General features: G+C 38.6%; 1 protein-coding gene across 7 annotated transcripts in view; it reads right to left on the reverse strand.

Annotated features, from left to right (window-relative positions):
• The window catches only part of STX11 (syntaxin 11), a 44,821-nt gene that overhangs the window by 18,017 nt on the left and 10,680 nt on the right, over positions 1 to 16,124 (reverse strand). For 3 of the 7 annotated variants that reach the window (XM_072719155.1, XM_072719175.1, XM_072719166.1), the window contains one exon: positions 7,971 to 8,082. The exons of the other annotated variants lie outside the window; for them this stretch is intronic. The gene's annotated coding sequence lies outside the window, so the exon portion shown is untranslated. The remainder of the gene's footprint in view (positions 1 to 7,970; positions 8,083 to 16,124) is intronic. 7 annotated transcript variants of the gene reach the window in all.

Raw genomic sequence — 16,124 nt, forward strand, 5'->3', positions numbered from 1 at the left:
ATGGAGGTAGATGGTTTCAAGTGTGCCACAAGTCTGTTGTTCAGATTGCCAAAATTAAGAACACTAGGCAGACAAAATGCAACTTTCAAACATGACTCCACTGCCATATGCCACACCTTCCTCTGCCATCCAGGACTGGACCACAGAAGTTTCTTGCTATCGTACTAAAAAAAAATAATAATAAAATAAAATAAAATAAAATAGTGGGACGTGAACTAGGTTTCTAAGAAACATCAGAAATTGATTATGGTCCTATTAATCTCTCCGAGTGTTAAAGGCAATCAGGATACTTCAGAGTTGTAGAGTCTGCTTAGAATTCGGCATATGCTCAGGGAACTGTAACAGAGTGGCTATAAGCGCGGAGCCAGCTCTGCAACCACTGGGTCTATCCTGACTGGCTCCCTGCTTGCAGAGTTCCCAGCAGTAAGAGAGGGCAGTGCCTAATAGATGGGTGCTTTTCAAAGCTCTGTTTATATCACATTTCTTCTCTCTACTTTATCTTCCCCAAGTATAAATACCTCCTGCATGGGATGGTAAAGAAAATAAAATGGGATAATTCACATAAAGATCTTTGAAGAGTGCCTGGTGGAGTAAGCTCTCTGTATATACTACTGTCTCTTCTGTAATTTTTAATTCACTCAAACCAATGGATATTCAGCAACTAATACTATAAATAATGCATTTGCTAACATACTACTAACAGTTTATTGCCCATCTCACCTACAGTCATAAGAGAACACTAATATTGGGGGTTTTAAATAATTTTTGTTTCAATTCTTTTATTGTGAAATCTCTTCTTGAGTGAAAATGCAAAACATGCTCTTTTTTAAAGAAAAAGGAGGAGGAAGAGAAATCACATGATACAGAATTGTTTTACATGGAAAGAATGGAAAGAAAAAATTTCACATCATCTACTACTACTATATATAATATATATAACCATATAAAATAACCATTCCAGACTCTTTTTTATCTTATAAGGTCATGAACACTTAAGAGACAGCATTGAATTGATCCTGACACTGAAATACGAAATGGTTCGACAGTAAACCACAGGAGTTCTCTGGAGTTTCTTCCTGCCAGAGGCATCCCTCAGCGATGCAGGTCCCTAGGGCTGGTGTCACTGCACTTTCTACCATCCACATTTTGGTGCAGGTGAAATCAGGAACAGTGAAAACAACTTGGAAATGGAAAGGGAGTTCTAAAAGGGAAGAGAATCCTTCTGTTTGGTTTTCATGTTTAAGAATCTCAAAATGGTGGGGCACCTGGGTGGGTCAGTGGTTGAGCATCTGCCTTTGGCCCAGGTTCTGATCCTGGGGTCCTGGGATGGAGTCCCACATCAGGCTCCCTGCATGGAGCCTGCTTCTCCCTCTGCCTGTGTCTCTGCCTCTCTTTGTCTCTCATGAATTAATAAATAAAATCTTTTAAAAAAAGAATCTCAAAATGGTGACCCTAATTCCACACACCCCAGATGGTAGAAATGCTAAGTCAGTCTGAGGACCAGTATCTTCAAGACTGAGTGTTTATAAAGTCAGTGACCAGGTGTTCTTTGGGGAGCTGATTAACAATTTTAATTCCATAAACATCCACTGAACATCTCCCTCATACTTGTCTTGGGAAGGTAAGCCTGCCCTATTCCCCACCACATTAGTAAAGTTCTGTTGGTACTAGTGGTGGGCTTTGTTTTGCTTTCCAGTAGGATACAGGAGCATGAAGATGTTTTGCTCCTCAGCTAACTGATATGAGTCCTGAAAGCAAATGTGGTATAGGAGAGAGGGTGCTCAGCTAGCCATCAGAGGTCTTAGCCCCACTTCCATCTTCAGCTATATAAAATCGAGCAAAACATCTCATGACTCTGAGTGGCAGGTTCCTCACCTGTAAAATGGTAGTAACACTACTTTTCTCACAATGATCTTTTTAGGGTGGGGGTGTGGGTGGGGATGGAGGAAACCATTAAATGATGTAAATAATGCATGTAAAAGCACTCTATATATTTTAAAGTATTTTACAAACATAGTATTAGGAATTATTATTTTATACCTTTGCTATCCATAATCACTTTACTTCATGAGGTAGTTTATTCAAAATACTACAAGTACTAACCCTTAAGAAACACGTATAGACCATGTGATCTAAAATGACTCTATAAAATACAAATCGAAACCACCTCCCACCAGTGAGAATGGGGAAAATTAACAAAGCCAGGAAACCACAAATGTTGGAAAGGATGTGGAGAAAGGGGAACCCTCCTGCACTGTTGGTGGGAATGTGAACTGGGGCAGCCACTCTGGAAAACTGTGTGGAATTTCCTCAAAGAGTTAAAAATAGACCTGCCCTACGACCCAGCAATTGCACTGCTGGGGATTTACCCTAAAGATACAGATGCAATGAAATGCTGGGACGCCTGCACCCTGATGTTTCTAGCAGCAATGGCCACAATAGCCAAACTGTGGAAGGAGCCTCGATGTCCATCGAAAGATGAATGGATAAAGAAGATGTGGTTTATGTATACAATGGATTATTACTCAGCCATTAGAAACGACAAATACGCACCATTTGCTTCGATGTGGATGGAACTGGAGGGTATTATGCTGAGTGAAATAAGTCAATCGGAGAAGGACAAACATTATATGGTCTCATTCATTTGGGGAATATAAAAAATAGTGAAAGGGAATAAAGGGGAAAGGAGAAAAAATGAGTGGGAAATATCAGAAAGGGAGACAGAACATGAAAGACTCCTAACTCTGGGAAATGAACTAGGGGTGATGGAAGGAGAGGTGGGTGGGGGGGTGGGGATGACTGGGTGATGGACACTGAGGTGGGCACTTGACAGGATGAGCACTGGGTGTTATATGTTGGTAAACTGAACACCAATAAAAAATAATTTATAAAAATAAAAAAATAAAATCATGTAATGAAAAAAAAATAAAATGACCCTATAAAACCACACAACTATTCTAGTAGCAATTTCTATATTATTAAATTACTCAGGGGACAGAATATTAATGCCCTATATTCACTCAGAACCCCAGGAATGTGGATGTTTTTCATTTACTATATGAAGGAGGGCCAAGGGAATAAACTCATTTATAATGAAAACTTTTATTTCAAAGTGAATATCTCACATTATGCCTGTCAAAGAAGAAAACCAGCTCCTTGCAAAGCAAAACTAACAAACTAAAAAGCGGAGCTGACCAAATTTCTTACACATTTACCCCAATATAAACATTCCACGCAGTAGTCATGCTGTTTAGTGCTATATAGAATCAACACCTTTAGATATTGAAAAGTAATCTTACAGACCTTTTAATATTAATAGAATTTACACATTCCCTTATTGGGGAGCTTCTATTTTGGTAACATTCATAATTGGAATCAATAAATAAATTCCTATCTGCTCAAGATTGTAGAAAATTCTCTAAAGAATAGTTTTATCTATTCCCCCATGCACAGACTGTCAATATCCCCGTAGATTCATTCCAACAACTGTAAAATGCATAAATTTAAATACCATAACTTTCTGTTGAGCATTTATTAGATTTTAGCATCATATTAAAATATCTCTATTTAATTAGCTAAACTATATGTAACAGTATACAAATTATGGCATGTTAGATTTATTTTAATTTCATAAACCAAGTTGGGCACCCTGTCAACTAACCTTTAAGTCACATGCATAAAGTAGGCTATGGGGTTGCTGTTCTTGTGCACATCTTTCAGGACATGTGTGTTTGCATGGACTACTATGACAAAGACTTTAATGCATTTATTCAACAAGTACTTAGTGAGCACCTACTGTGTGCCAGGCAATATGAGAGGACGAAGTTAGCTCAATGAGCAAAAGAAATGTGGTCTCAGTTCCTTAAAAGTGTTTTTTTTAATAAGCAACAACAGCACAAAAAAATTATAGGAAGAAAGAAATGAAAATTCAGAAATGTGAAATAGGCTTCTGATATATTTAAAGTACAAAGATAGCTGAAACAAAATTGACTTATGTAACTTCCTGATTTTCAACACACTTAAAGACAGAACTAAGAAGATAATGAGGGAGATACACTTTTGGTTTTCTGTGCAAAGGCAAAAAGTTTCTTAGTTTCAGTAACTGGTGTCAGCTATGATACAAAGTCATAATAGCTTAGTATTTAAAAGAGGGAGCAAAAATAAAAAATAAAAGAGGGAGCAAAGTCTAATAAACCTGTATTGGACTCCCAGCTTTGAGCAAATTGGAATAATACTACCAACCTCAAGGGGTCCTCACTAAGGTGCCTGACACACAGTGAGTGAATTCTCAACAAATGCAAGACCTATAGTTTTACTCCTGATGGTCAATATACACTCTCCATGAACATCAACAGAAATTTTGTAGATTATAGTTATTTGCTTTTTACTTAACTGCCCTCAATCTGTCTTGGCCTATAGAAGCTTCGCTACCGCCATTTTATCCTGCCTTCCTTCTAGACATGCCTTCCAATCAGAGATGACTCTCACCCTGCCTCACCCCCATGCAAATCCAAACTTGTCCACTTAAACATCCCAGTCCTATGTTCCAGTCTCTGCTTTTGAAGGCAATAATAGCTATTTTGGTGAATATATCCATTCTTATGTGCTTGTAGCTTAATTTACCACACTTATTCTAGAAAACACATTTGTATTTTTTTTAAGATTTTATTTATTCATCCATAAGAGACAGAGAGAGAGAGGGAGAGAGAGAAAGAGAGAAAGAGAGAGAGAAAGGGGCGCAGAGACACAGGCAGAGGGAGAAGCAGGCTCCATTCAGGGAGCCTAACATGGGACCTGATCTCGGGTCTCCAGGGTCATACCCTGGGCTGAAGGCAGGCGCCAAACCACTGAGCCACCCAGGGATCCCCACACATTTGTATTCTTAAAGATGATCTTTGTATTCTGGATAAAATGGCAAAGTAAATAGTATTTCTGCTCCCTTCCAAGATCCTACTAAAAGAACTTTCACAAAGGCATACACCAACAGGGAGAAAGAGCAGAGAGAAGAGAGCAACAATAAAATTCTGAAAGTTGTAAAGCAAGTGGATGAGGGATAACTAACATAGTAGATATTTTAAAATTTGAATCCTAAGCTAAGAAACAAACATAAGATAAATACCCAGGAATCCAAATTAGAAGGCCAAGTATCTATGAAAAAGGAGGTGATAGAGTAACAACTGAGTTTGGTTAAAGCCTTTTTAAGAAAAGGAAAGGATCTGTCATCCCTTATCCCATCTTGGCAGCAGAGTGCAGGCTAGATTCTGAACCTATACCAAGGGAGAGGTACCTATCTGAAGAAAGGAGGATGAGAAGAATGTTTTTTAATATGAAATGTGGACCTTCAAGCCCTCTTCCTTCACCTACTGTCCAGCACACCAACCCAGATCCTACAGACAGGACAATAAGAGATCTTTTCCATTAAGTACAAAGGAAGAAATAAAGAGGTGAAAAATAATAGAGAAAATGAGGAATTTGGAGGTCCACTACTTTAAATTAAAATTCTGAGTAACAATAATTTCAGAGAGAAGACATCATATAGTGGTGGGGTAGGGGGAGAGCACAGAAACACACCTATGAAGCAACAAGAGTCAAAACGCTTTGGACTTCTAAACGGCAACACCAAAAAAAAAAAAATTTTAAAACAAACAAACAAACAAACAAAAAAACGGCAACACCAGAAACAACAAAATAATGGAACAATACCTTTAAATTTTTGAGGAAAATGTATTTTCATCCCAGGATTCTATACTCAGCCAAACCATCAATCAAATATGAAGTAGAATAAATAATGTTCAGTTACACAAAGCATCAAAAAACATTTCCTATGCCCTTTCTCAGGAAGAGAGTGGAGAATGTGTTCCAACAAAACAAGGAAGTGAAGCAAAAAAGATAGACTATAGAATCCTAACACAAAATCCAGCAGAGGAGAGAGGCAGAGGGCATCCCAGGATGACGGCAATGGGAAATTCTAAGATAAGAGCTGGCACTTGACTGGAAAGCCCATCTGTCTAGATTAGGTGAGATGACAGGAGAGATCTCTTCAGAAAGATGAAACTCAGAATTCCTGATGGGTCAAAATTCCTTGGGAGGAGATGTAGACAATTTGGGGTTGAATAGGTTATAACCATAAATAAAACTAAACTACTAACAACAACAACAAACACAGACAGTTAACCTCCAGGAAAGCTAAAACAGATTATGTAGTCAGAGGACAGTAATCCTGATATAAACCATGGATCTCTTGTGATTAGCATTTTCCTAATCATAAGCCTGTAATTACTAAATACTGATCTAGCTCAAATTGGGATTCTGCTCTATTGGAAGGATGGTGAAAGGAACAAGAGGGGTACGTGTCTCTAGCAGAGAGGACTAAAATGAGCTAAATTATCTTCAGTAAGGAAAATCAATAGATAATGCCCAAAATGGAAAAATCAAGAAATAGTATGTTATTTCAAGATATAAATATAAAAACCAAAAGAATCAGTAAACATAGTAAATATAAAAGAAAACATAAACAGAGTTAATACAGTTGCCTTGGGGGATGGTGAGATGAAACAGAAAGGGACTGACCTTTTTCCATTAGACTTTCATTTTTCATTAGTTTTATAGAACTTTTTGACTCTTTAATTATGTATGTACATTAAAAACTACAAAAAGAAAACAAATGTAAGGAAAGCAAGGAAGGAAGGGAAGCAGGGAGGGAGTGAGAAAGAGAGAAACAAACAGGAAAAAAGAACAAAATGGGCTTTTTGGTAATGCTAATAGGGTGATGTTGTGAATTTTGGCTGGAGGGTAACCAGGAGTTCTCAATCCTGCCTGCTTACTACTTTCTCTCTCTCTCTCTCTCACATAACCATCTCTTCACAGATTCCACTTTAGAATGCACACCTAGACACATTTGTAAATGGAATCTGGAATTCTCCCCAAGTTAATTTTTTGACTGAACTAAATCCAAAATTCCCACCAGGATTTAAAAAAAATTCTAGAAAAAGAAAATGATCCTTAAATAAAACTCAAATAATAAATGATTAAAGTTTTTTTTTTTCTAAATTGAAAAGAAAATAGCACTGGTGGATTGAGGAAAGCCCTAGCAGATATTACCACTTGTCATAAGACAGTAATTAAAAGCATAATCTTTTTACAAACATAAAAATTAGATTAATGGATATGAGCACAACACTGAGAAATAGACCAATTATATATAAAATGTTAGTATATGAGGAAGCAACCACCAAAAAGTAATAGAGGGGAAAAAATGCAAACAACTAGGCTGGTAAAACTGAGCAGCAAGAATTTATTCCTCTCTAATCCTTACTGGAGACCCTATAATATGCCTCAGAGACATCAAAGACTTAAAAATACAAAATTGTTATGTAACAGAAATACTAATGGAAAGTAAAGTTGAATATCAGTAATCTGGGAAAATAACTTTCTATGAAATGTGAGGCTATGGAAGAAATCTCAAAGGAAAAAGATAACCAAATTTGACTAAATAAAATGTGGAATCTCTCTGGAAAAAAAATAACAAATATTAAGGATTCAAGCAAAAGACAGAAGAAAATATTCACACAAAATATAACAAACATTGTGTAGGTACTCAATATTATATGCAGAGACAACCCCAACTGGTAAAAAAATAACATGACAAATTATCGAGCAAAGTATATAGAAAGGTATTTCACAGGAGACAAAATATTCTTAATAAAAATATGAAATTATTATCTACTGTTGAGCAAATAAATACAAATTAAAAATAATACATTAGTTTAGACTTATTATCTTAATCAGAATATAAGACTTATCTATGCTTTAGTTACTGAGACTATATGGAAAGAATACAAACTGAAAGCATATATTGTGTACATGACTGGACACAGAAGGTATAATGCAAGCTAAGTGAAATAAGACAGACAAAGACAACCTGGGACAATTCTGGGACACCTGAGTGGCTCAGTTGGTTAAGCAACTACCTTCAGTTCAGGTCAGATCCCAGGGTCCTGGGATCGAGCCCCACATCAGACTCCTTGCTCATAGGAGAGCCTGCTTCTCCCTCGCTCTCTGCTGCTTCCCTTGCTTCTCTCTCTGTCAAATAAATCAATAAAATATTTTTAAAAAAGTCAGACAAAGACAAATATCATAAGATTTCACTTGCACATGGAATCTAAAAAAACAAAACAAATGAAAAAACAAAACAGCAACAGACTCATAAGTGCAGAGAGCAAACTGATGGTGCCAGAGGCATGGGAGGTGATGGGCTGGGAGAAGTAGGTGAAGGAGATGAAGAAGTACAAACTGGTAGCCATAAAATATATAAGTCACAGGAATATAAAGTACAGTCCAGGGAATACAGCCAATAATACTGCAATAATGTTGTACGGTGACAGATGGTAACTATACTTACTGTGGTGAGCATTTTGTAATGTATATAAATATCACATCACTATGTCATACACCTGAAGCTAGTACAATATTCTATATACTATGCTTCAATTGAAAATAAATTTTTAAAAAATCCTCATTCTGTGTTCATGCTGTTATCAGTGGTGGGTATAGGTAACCAGATGTCAGCAGGAGAAAGTGTCTCTAGCATTCTGAGTTTCAGCAAAGGTAATTATAACTTGACAAACTTTCCAATTAAACAACGAAAGTATACTGCCTAACTGGGGCTTTCTTCTTTTCAAATGAGTTGACACTACCAACATTTTGATTCTTTAGGAAACAAGCTCTATCTTCTAAAGAGTTTTCAAAAGGAGAAAATATTTCGTTTCACCAAGATAGTCTTTTTTATGAAAAAAAAAAAGATTTTATTTATTTATTTGAAAGAGAGTATACAAGACTGCATTGAGGAGGAGCAGAGAGAGCGCGGAAGAAGCAGACTCCCCACTGAGCAGGGAGCCTGATGTGGGACTGGATCCTGGGACGCTGGGATCACGACCTGAGCCACAGGCAGACACTTAACCTACTTAGCCACCCAGGCACCCCACTAACATAGCCTTGGAATTTAAAAATTCCAATCCTGGGCAGCCCAGGTGGCTCAGCAGTTTGGTGCCTGCCTTCGGCCCAGGGCGTGATCCTGGATCCTGGAGACCCGGGATTGAGTCCCATGTCAGGCTCCCTGCATGGAGCCTGCTTCTCCTTCTGCCTGTGTCTCTGCCTTTCTCTCTCTCTGTGGGTCTCTCATGAATAAATAAATAAAATCTTTAAAAAAATAAAAATTCCAATTCTTAACGAAAATCTAAAAGTTGAACTAATTTACAATTAAAGTATTCAACCGGGTTCAGAGTGGACTAACTCATAACCTGTACTTCAGCAATAAATCAAGTTTAAACTATACAAAATAGAAAGTGGAAGAACAAATGTCGAGAATGATTTCCTAACTATTCATATACTTCCTATATACAGCAAAAATAAGACAAAACATTAGAACATAAATTGAGTCATACCTGAAATAAACCAAGGAACATGCCAAAGCAGAGGAAGAAAGATGTAAGAAAACATGGTCAATGGTCATCATAAGACATCATATGTCTGTTCACTCAAAGTCACACTTCAAGCCTGAGTTATATTCTCATTTGCACTATGGTTTTAAATCCTAATATTTAAACCAGTGTTATTCTAAGATGCTGGATGGTGTGGACATGTGTCTAAGCTGATTCAAGTGAGACCCAGCAGGACATTCTATACCACCATCTACATCTAATAAGTGCTGCTCCATGATGACTTAATGATCCCTTCCCTGCACTCAGCCAAGTGGATGGTATTTTTAGTAATTAACGTTGACATTCACAGGCTAAATATGCACGTTTGCACTTGGCATATTTGCTTTGTGATGTCAGGTTAAACAAGTATGTTCTTTTTTTTTTTTTAATGGTTTTTTTCCCCATCTTCGAGACACATGATCTTTTTTAAGATTTTTAAAATTTATTTATTCATCACACACACACACACACACACACACACACACACACACACACACACACATAGGCAGAGACACAGGCAGAGGGAGAAGCAGGCTCCACGCAGGGAGCCCAATGTGGGACTCGATCCCAGGACTCCAGGATCACGCTCTGGGCCGAAGGCAGGTGCTAAACCGCTGAGCCACCCAGGGATCCCCAACAAGTATGTTCTTAATAGAGAACCCATTTGGTTACTTTCTCAAGCCAAGGATCACCTCTAACCCAGATATTACATTTTAGGTTATTTATTTAATGTAATAAAGTATAATAGAAGAGCTGTAGGAGATTCAAAGATTTAAAAATCCAGAAATCATAATCCCTGCCCTAGACTAAATTTATAACTTAAGGGGAGAAAAGAAGCAGATACAGAAATACTAAAAGAGCAGGGCAGCCTGGGTGGCTCAACGATTTAGCACTGCCTTCGGCCCAGGGCATGATCCTGGAGACCCGGGATTGAGTCCCACATCGGGCTCCCTGGGTGGAGCCTGCTTCTCACTCTGCCTGTGTCTCTGCCTCTTTCTCTCTCTCTCTCTCTGTGTCTCTCATGAATAAATAGAACAAATTAAAAAAAAAAGAAAGAAAGAAATACTAAAAGAGCAAGAACCGGCCAGAAAAAAGGAACAAGGACCTAGCATGACCTGCCAAGCCAGGCGGAAGCTACAAACTTCAACAGCATTGCTGCATCTTCTCTCACCAGGGTCAAGAATGTGAAGCAGGAAGATGAGAAGCAAGAACACATGCTGACCTCTGAGGAAACGTGCTTCAAACTTGAACTGAAACAGAGCCCGAAAGCAAATCTGCCAAGTACCCTCCTAGGCCATAATCATCAGATTCTTAAAATTAACTTTTAAAAGTTGTCATACAAGCTCATGATTTTCAGACTTTAAATTTATTTTCTTTTTACCATATATTACATGTTAAAACATTAATTAACTTCAAGCAATGGTACATCGAATGAGCTACCAAGAGAGTTCCTTCTCTGTTCCTTGCTCTGTGTTTTACTCATTAAGTGAAGGAGTCATGTTCTTACCTCTCTTTACCAATGTGTGTGCTCACATACTGGACAGATACACACACACATGAAGGATCGGTCGATTTTAAACTAGATAGATCAAAAGATTTTCCTTTGTTACAAAGAGGCCCTTTGTGTTATAACCAAAGCCAGCCTCACAGCTTCTATTTTTATATGTTTCATGAGAATGGAAAACCCTCTGACCTTAGACTAAACTGGACTGGCTCTATGATTTCACACTTTGTGGCACTTCCTCTTTCCTGATATTTACTATATTCTATTGTTAATTTTTTTACTGCCCATCCTTTCTGCTTGCCTATAAGTTCCATGAGGGGCTGTACTTGTTGCATTTGGCATAACCCCAGAGCACCCAGCACAGAACATCAAAATCCCTTAGGAGTTTATCAGACTCTTTAAGTGAGTCTGATACTTCCTGCAATGACCAGACTCAGAATTGGTAGTTTTAGAAGTGCTTTTCCCTTTGATGAACAATAATCATTCCCTATTTCAATGAAGAAGATAATATATTTTCTTGTCATAGTTCTCTCTCATCCTAGTGGATTTAGTTATAAGGCAGCACCTCAAAGCTTCATCTGAGATAAAATGTCTTGGAACTTTCTTATTCTCCTAGAAAGTTTACTGATTCCTATAAATTCACTGACTTCCCCCCTATGACTATTCAAAGAATTTGGCATCTCTCATTTAGCTACTAAAAAGCCAAATCAGACTCATCCCTCTCTCTTTCTAGAAATTTTGGGCAGAAGCCAGCCAAGGAATTGGGGACAGTCTCTCATGGCCACACTAAGAATTTGCTATGAAAGACAAGGGGTGAATTATTAAATCTGCTGGGATCAAGGCTCATGTGTTGCTCTGTTATCCCACTGTTTTTGTAACTTCTTGCTAATTTGAAAAATCCCAATAGGCTTAGTCATCATCAAAAGCATAACAGTTTAGGTCAATGGTTCTCTAAGTAGAACACATATAAAAATCACCTGGGTAAATTTTTTTGAAAATATCAATTCATATGCGCCACTCTTAAAGATTCTGTTCCAACAGATATCAAATGTGGGCCTGGACTTTGTTTTCTTTTTTGTTGTTGTTTTGGGGAGTTTTTTTTTAGAGGCTCCAAGTAATTCTGATGATTACAATCTACAGGCTACATACTGAGAGTCACTGGACTGGTCTGAGGCTTTTCAAAGGCATAGAAACATGAGGGGGGATGAAAGGAGAAAACAGAGGAAATGTAGGTCAATATCACAAAATTGTTTACCACTCAACAATGGTAAAGCCCAAAATTACAGCAAAGACCACAATTCGTTACACTTTTGTTCTAGGTCTGGACAGCCAAGGGCCTTTTGTTAGCCATGGGCATCAGAAGTTAGTTTTCTACAAGGCACATCACTGCTTTCATCCCAGTCTTCCCTCACCAGGCTCCCCTTCTGCTCCTAATCATCCTAGGATTAAGGCTACTTTGTCTTTTTGCTATCTGGTCAGCTATTCTAAACCTTTAAGGGCTTTGGACAAAATGACAACTTTCTGGGCTCCACTCAGCAGGGCAACAGTTTGGGTCAGAAAGACACAAACAAGGCTCTAGCGGAGGAGGGTGCTCTCTTGCACACAAAGGTTGTAGATTATGTGGCATGCTGATCTCCTTCAGGACCAAGGCCCTCAGTCCCCCAGTTGCCAGAAATGTTGGCTTACTGAAGGCTCAGAGTTCCAGGAATTGCCTTTGACTGAAGGAAGCTGCTTAGTCCAAGAGTGCACCTCGTGCCTGGGTGTAGCCCATGGCCACTAACTAGTCCTTGCAGAGAATGCAGATGACTAGCTAGCTCCCTTACTTGCCGAACAATTCTGAGGGGGCCATTCCTCCTTCAAAGTTTCCTGCTGTTGAGGCCTCCATTGTACAGGCGCTAAAGTTCATTTTCTCCCTCTGCATAATCCTGCTGCTCTTTCTCCCTGACAAGTGTTATTCCCACGGCATCTCCCATAAACCTTCTGTATGCAAATCTCACCGTCTATTTGCAGGGAATGTGACCTAAGACGATAAACTTGCCTTTTTCAGTCAAGCACTGACAGCACTGGGTCATGGGCCTCTGTACCTGACTTCTTGAGTAATCAAGGGGTCACTTAATTTCTCCAAGTGTGTCTTTCCTCAAGTATGGAATTCAAATACAGACAACAGCAACAATACTACTGTTTTGCCAGGTTTTTATGGGAATTAAAAGACAAAATATATATGAGAGTCCTTTGTAATTAATGAAGAAGAGCTGTATGATACTATCGGCTAACATCATTGCATCCTGGCTTACCTTGCAGTAATCAAGGAAGAGGGAAGGAGGATGGAAGATATCTACCAATACGGTACAATTCAGCTTACACACTGTGTGTCACTTTCTCAAATCAACAGATTTGTGTCACTAATCAGTACAGCTGGACACATAATAAAAAAATTAGAAATAGAGGCACCTGGGTGGCTCAGCTGCCTAACCATCTGCCTTCAGCCCAGGTCATGATTCCGAGGTCTTGGGATTAAGCTCTGCATTGGGCTCCCTGCACACTGGGGAGCCTGCTTCTCCCACTCCCTTTGCTGCTCCCCCGCCCCTGCTTGTGTGCTCTCTCTCTTTCTCTGTCAAATAAATAAAATCTAAAAAAAAATTTAAAATAAAAAATTAGAAATAAAACCAAGAGGTGAGTTGTGCATTGCTGCAATCCTGAAACTGAAACAGAAGACAGAACCATACTTGTTCACTCTGTTTCCATCTGAAGATAGCAAGAGAGAAATTTCCACTACTCTGTAAAGTCAGAATTCACATTTTTACCCAATAAGTTAGTTATGCAATGAGTAATGGAATAACATTTTACATCTCTGAATACAGAAACAAGTATACAAAATGATGAATATTTTCTTGGGCAGTTTAATATTTTCTGGATTACCCTGATACTGTATCCACTGAAAAGAAAAAAAAACACAAAAATACAAAATCAAGTTGAAAGCACTCAGCTCAAGAAGGATAAGTGGAAGTTATCAATTCTAAAACTATGCTTTATATTAAAAATTACCAAATTATTGAGACTTACAAGAGCTTAAATGAATAATATCTGCTATTCACAGACTCAGAAGGAGTGGCTAACAATGACTTAATCTGACCGATGGTTTTATTATTAGCAGAAGTCACAGAATGGAAGGAAGGAAGCTGAGCGACCTATGAAAGCCCCCAACTTTAGTGATTCTCTGCTCTCAGAGAAACCACAGTTGAAATGAAGAGGCAAGACAAACAAACCCACATGAAATATTAACCAAAACCCTTCCCATATTATTTGAGCACTGAATGAATTACAGACAGGCATACAGGAATTCAGACAAAGGTGTGAACATGTGGGCTGGATCATTCTGGAAGGCTTCCTGTCAATCTCATATAATAAGAAGCTATAAATTCCTTGATGTCCTGTTAAATCTGAAGAAATGCTGAATGAAACATTCCTTCACACATGGAGAAAAAACTTTAAAACTTCTAACTTCAGGGGCACCTGGGTGGCTCAGTGGTTGAGCAGCTGCCTTTGGCTCAGGTTGTGATCCTGGGGTCCTGGGATCGAGTCCCACATCGGGCTCCCCACAGGGAGCCTGCTACTCCTTCTGCTTATGTCTCTCCCTTTCTCTGTGTCTCTCATGAAAAAGTAAATTCTTAAAAAAACAAAAACAAAAAAACAAAAAAAACCTTCAAACTTAAAATGGTTTGCCGATTCGGTTTAGGTAGAACATTAATTCACTGTTCATAATCCTTAAATAGTTCAAGGTAGAGGCTTTTGAGGAAAAGATAATTTAGACCCTGCTTGGTGAACAATCAAAGTCTTAATCCAACTCATGAAATAATGAGAAGAGTGAAGAGCTGAGGCCAGATTCTGGGAGGAAGCGGGGGAGCTAGGCTTGTTTGTCAAAGATTTATAGGGACCGAAGGAATCTACCTGGATTCTGAAAATAGAAAACAGGCCCTAACCCCTAGAAATCTGAGTCATTTGCCCAGCTAAAATCAAGAGGACAGGGAATACTGCAGGCCAGTTTAATAAATAAGATTCTAGAAGTTAGAGGCAAGACAGGCAGGTAAACACCTGCTTAGGGTAAAACTAGAATAAAACAGTCCCCAGAAGGCACTGCTCTGTAGATTAATACCCCTGGCCAGCCTTTCTGTTTCCCCACAAGAGGGATACTACAGATTTCAGTGACAGATCACTGACCGCATCTAAGGAATGCAAAGCAGTCAACACTCAGTGTTTGGGGAGAGTAGTAACCTAAGCAGCTCTAAAGGCACATGTGTTGAAGCTCTGGGAACTCTCAGCCAGAGTGAGTCTCCATAAAAGTGTCTATAATTCACAGGAGAAATTTTCTGATTAGATCAACCAAATATATTTTGGGGTGAAGGTAGGGGGATGGGTACCACGCAGCACAATGTGGCCACTCAGGGCCCATCTTATATATGAGGCCATTCCTGGATGAGAAAGAATTGTGGGCATCAAGACAGTGACTCCAGTTTGAGTTTATCACAGTGTCGGAGATTTCATTCATTCATTCACTCATTCATTATCTATTCATTGTTAGAGATATCATACCAAAGCAATGTGGCTCAGAATGTAAGTTCTGGAACCAAGTGCGTGGGATCAGTTCCTAGCTCTATCAATTACTGACATAACACTTTTTTCACCTGTCAAAAGCAGTTGATTACAGTACCTAACCCATAGCAATGCAGTAGGAGTTAAAGACTGAATTCACAATAATGAGTGCTCCTTAAAGTTTTTAAATAAATAATAATAATAGCTAAAATGTACACAGTGCCTAGTGCCAGGCACTATTCTAGACTCATCATGTGAATTCAGCCTAAGGTCCTCATGGTCCTTTACCACAAACCTATTCTTCTACTTGCATTCCAATCTTAGTCATTTACTAGGAATGTAGGAATCATCCTAAACTCCTTCCTCTCCCTCACTTCCCACCCCTAAAGATATGGTCAAGTTCTGCCTATTATCCATTCAGCTCCTTCCCTCTTTTCCACTCCTATCACTGCTTGACTCAAGCCTTTTCCAATTTCTCTTAAATATTATGGTAATCTCCTATGTGTCCCCCTAAGGCTAGGGTTGTGCTCATCCAAGTCCTCCATCTTAAT

This window comes from Vulpes vulpes, chromosome 1 (genome assembly GCF_048418805.1).
Source record: "Vulpes vulpes isolate BD-2025 chromosome 1, VulVul3, whole genome shotgun sequence".
Classification (NCBI taxonomy): Eukaryota; Metazoa; Chordata; class Mammalia; order Carnivora; family Canidae; genus Vulpes; species Vulpes vulpes.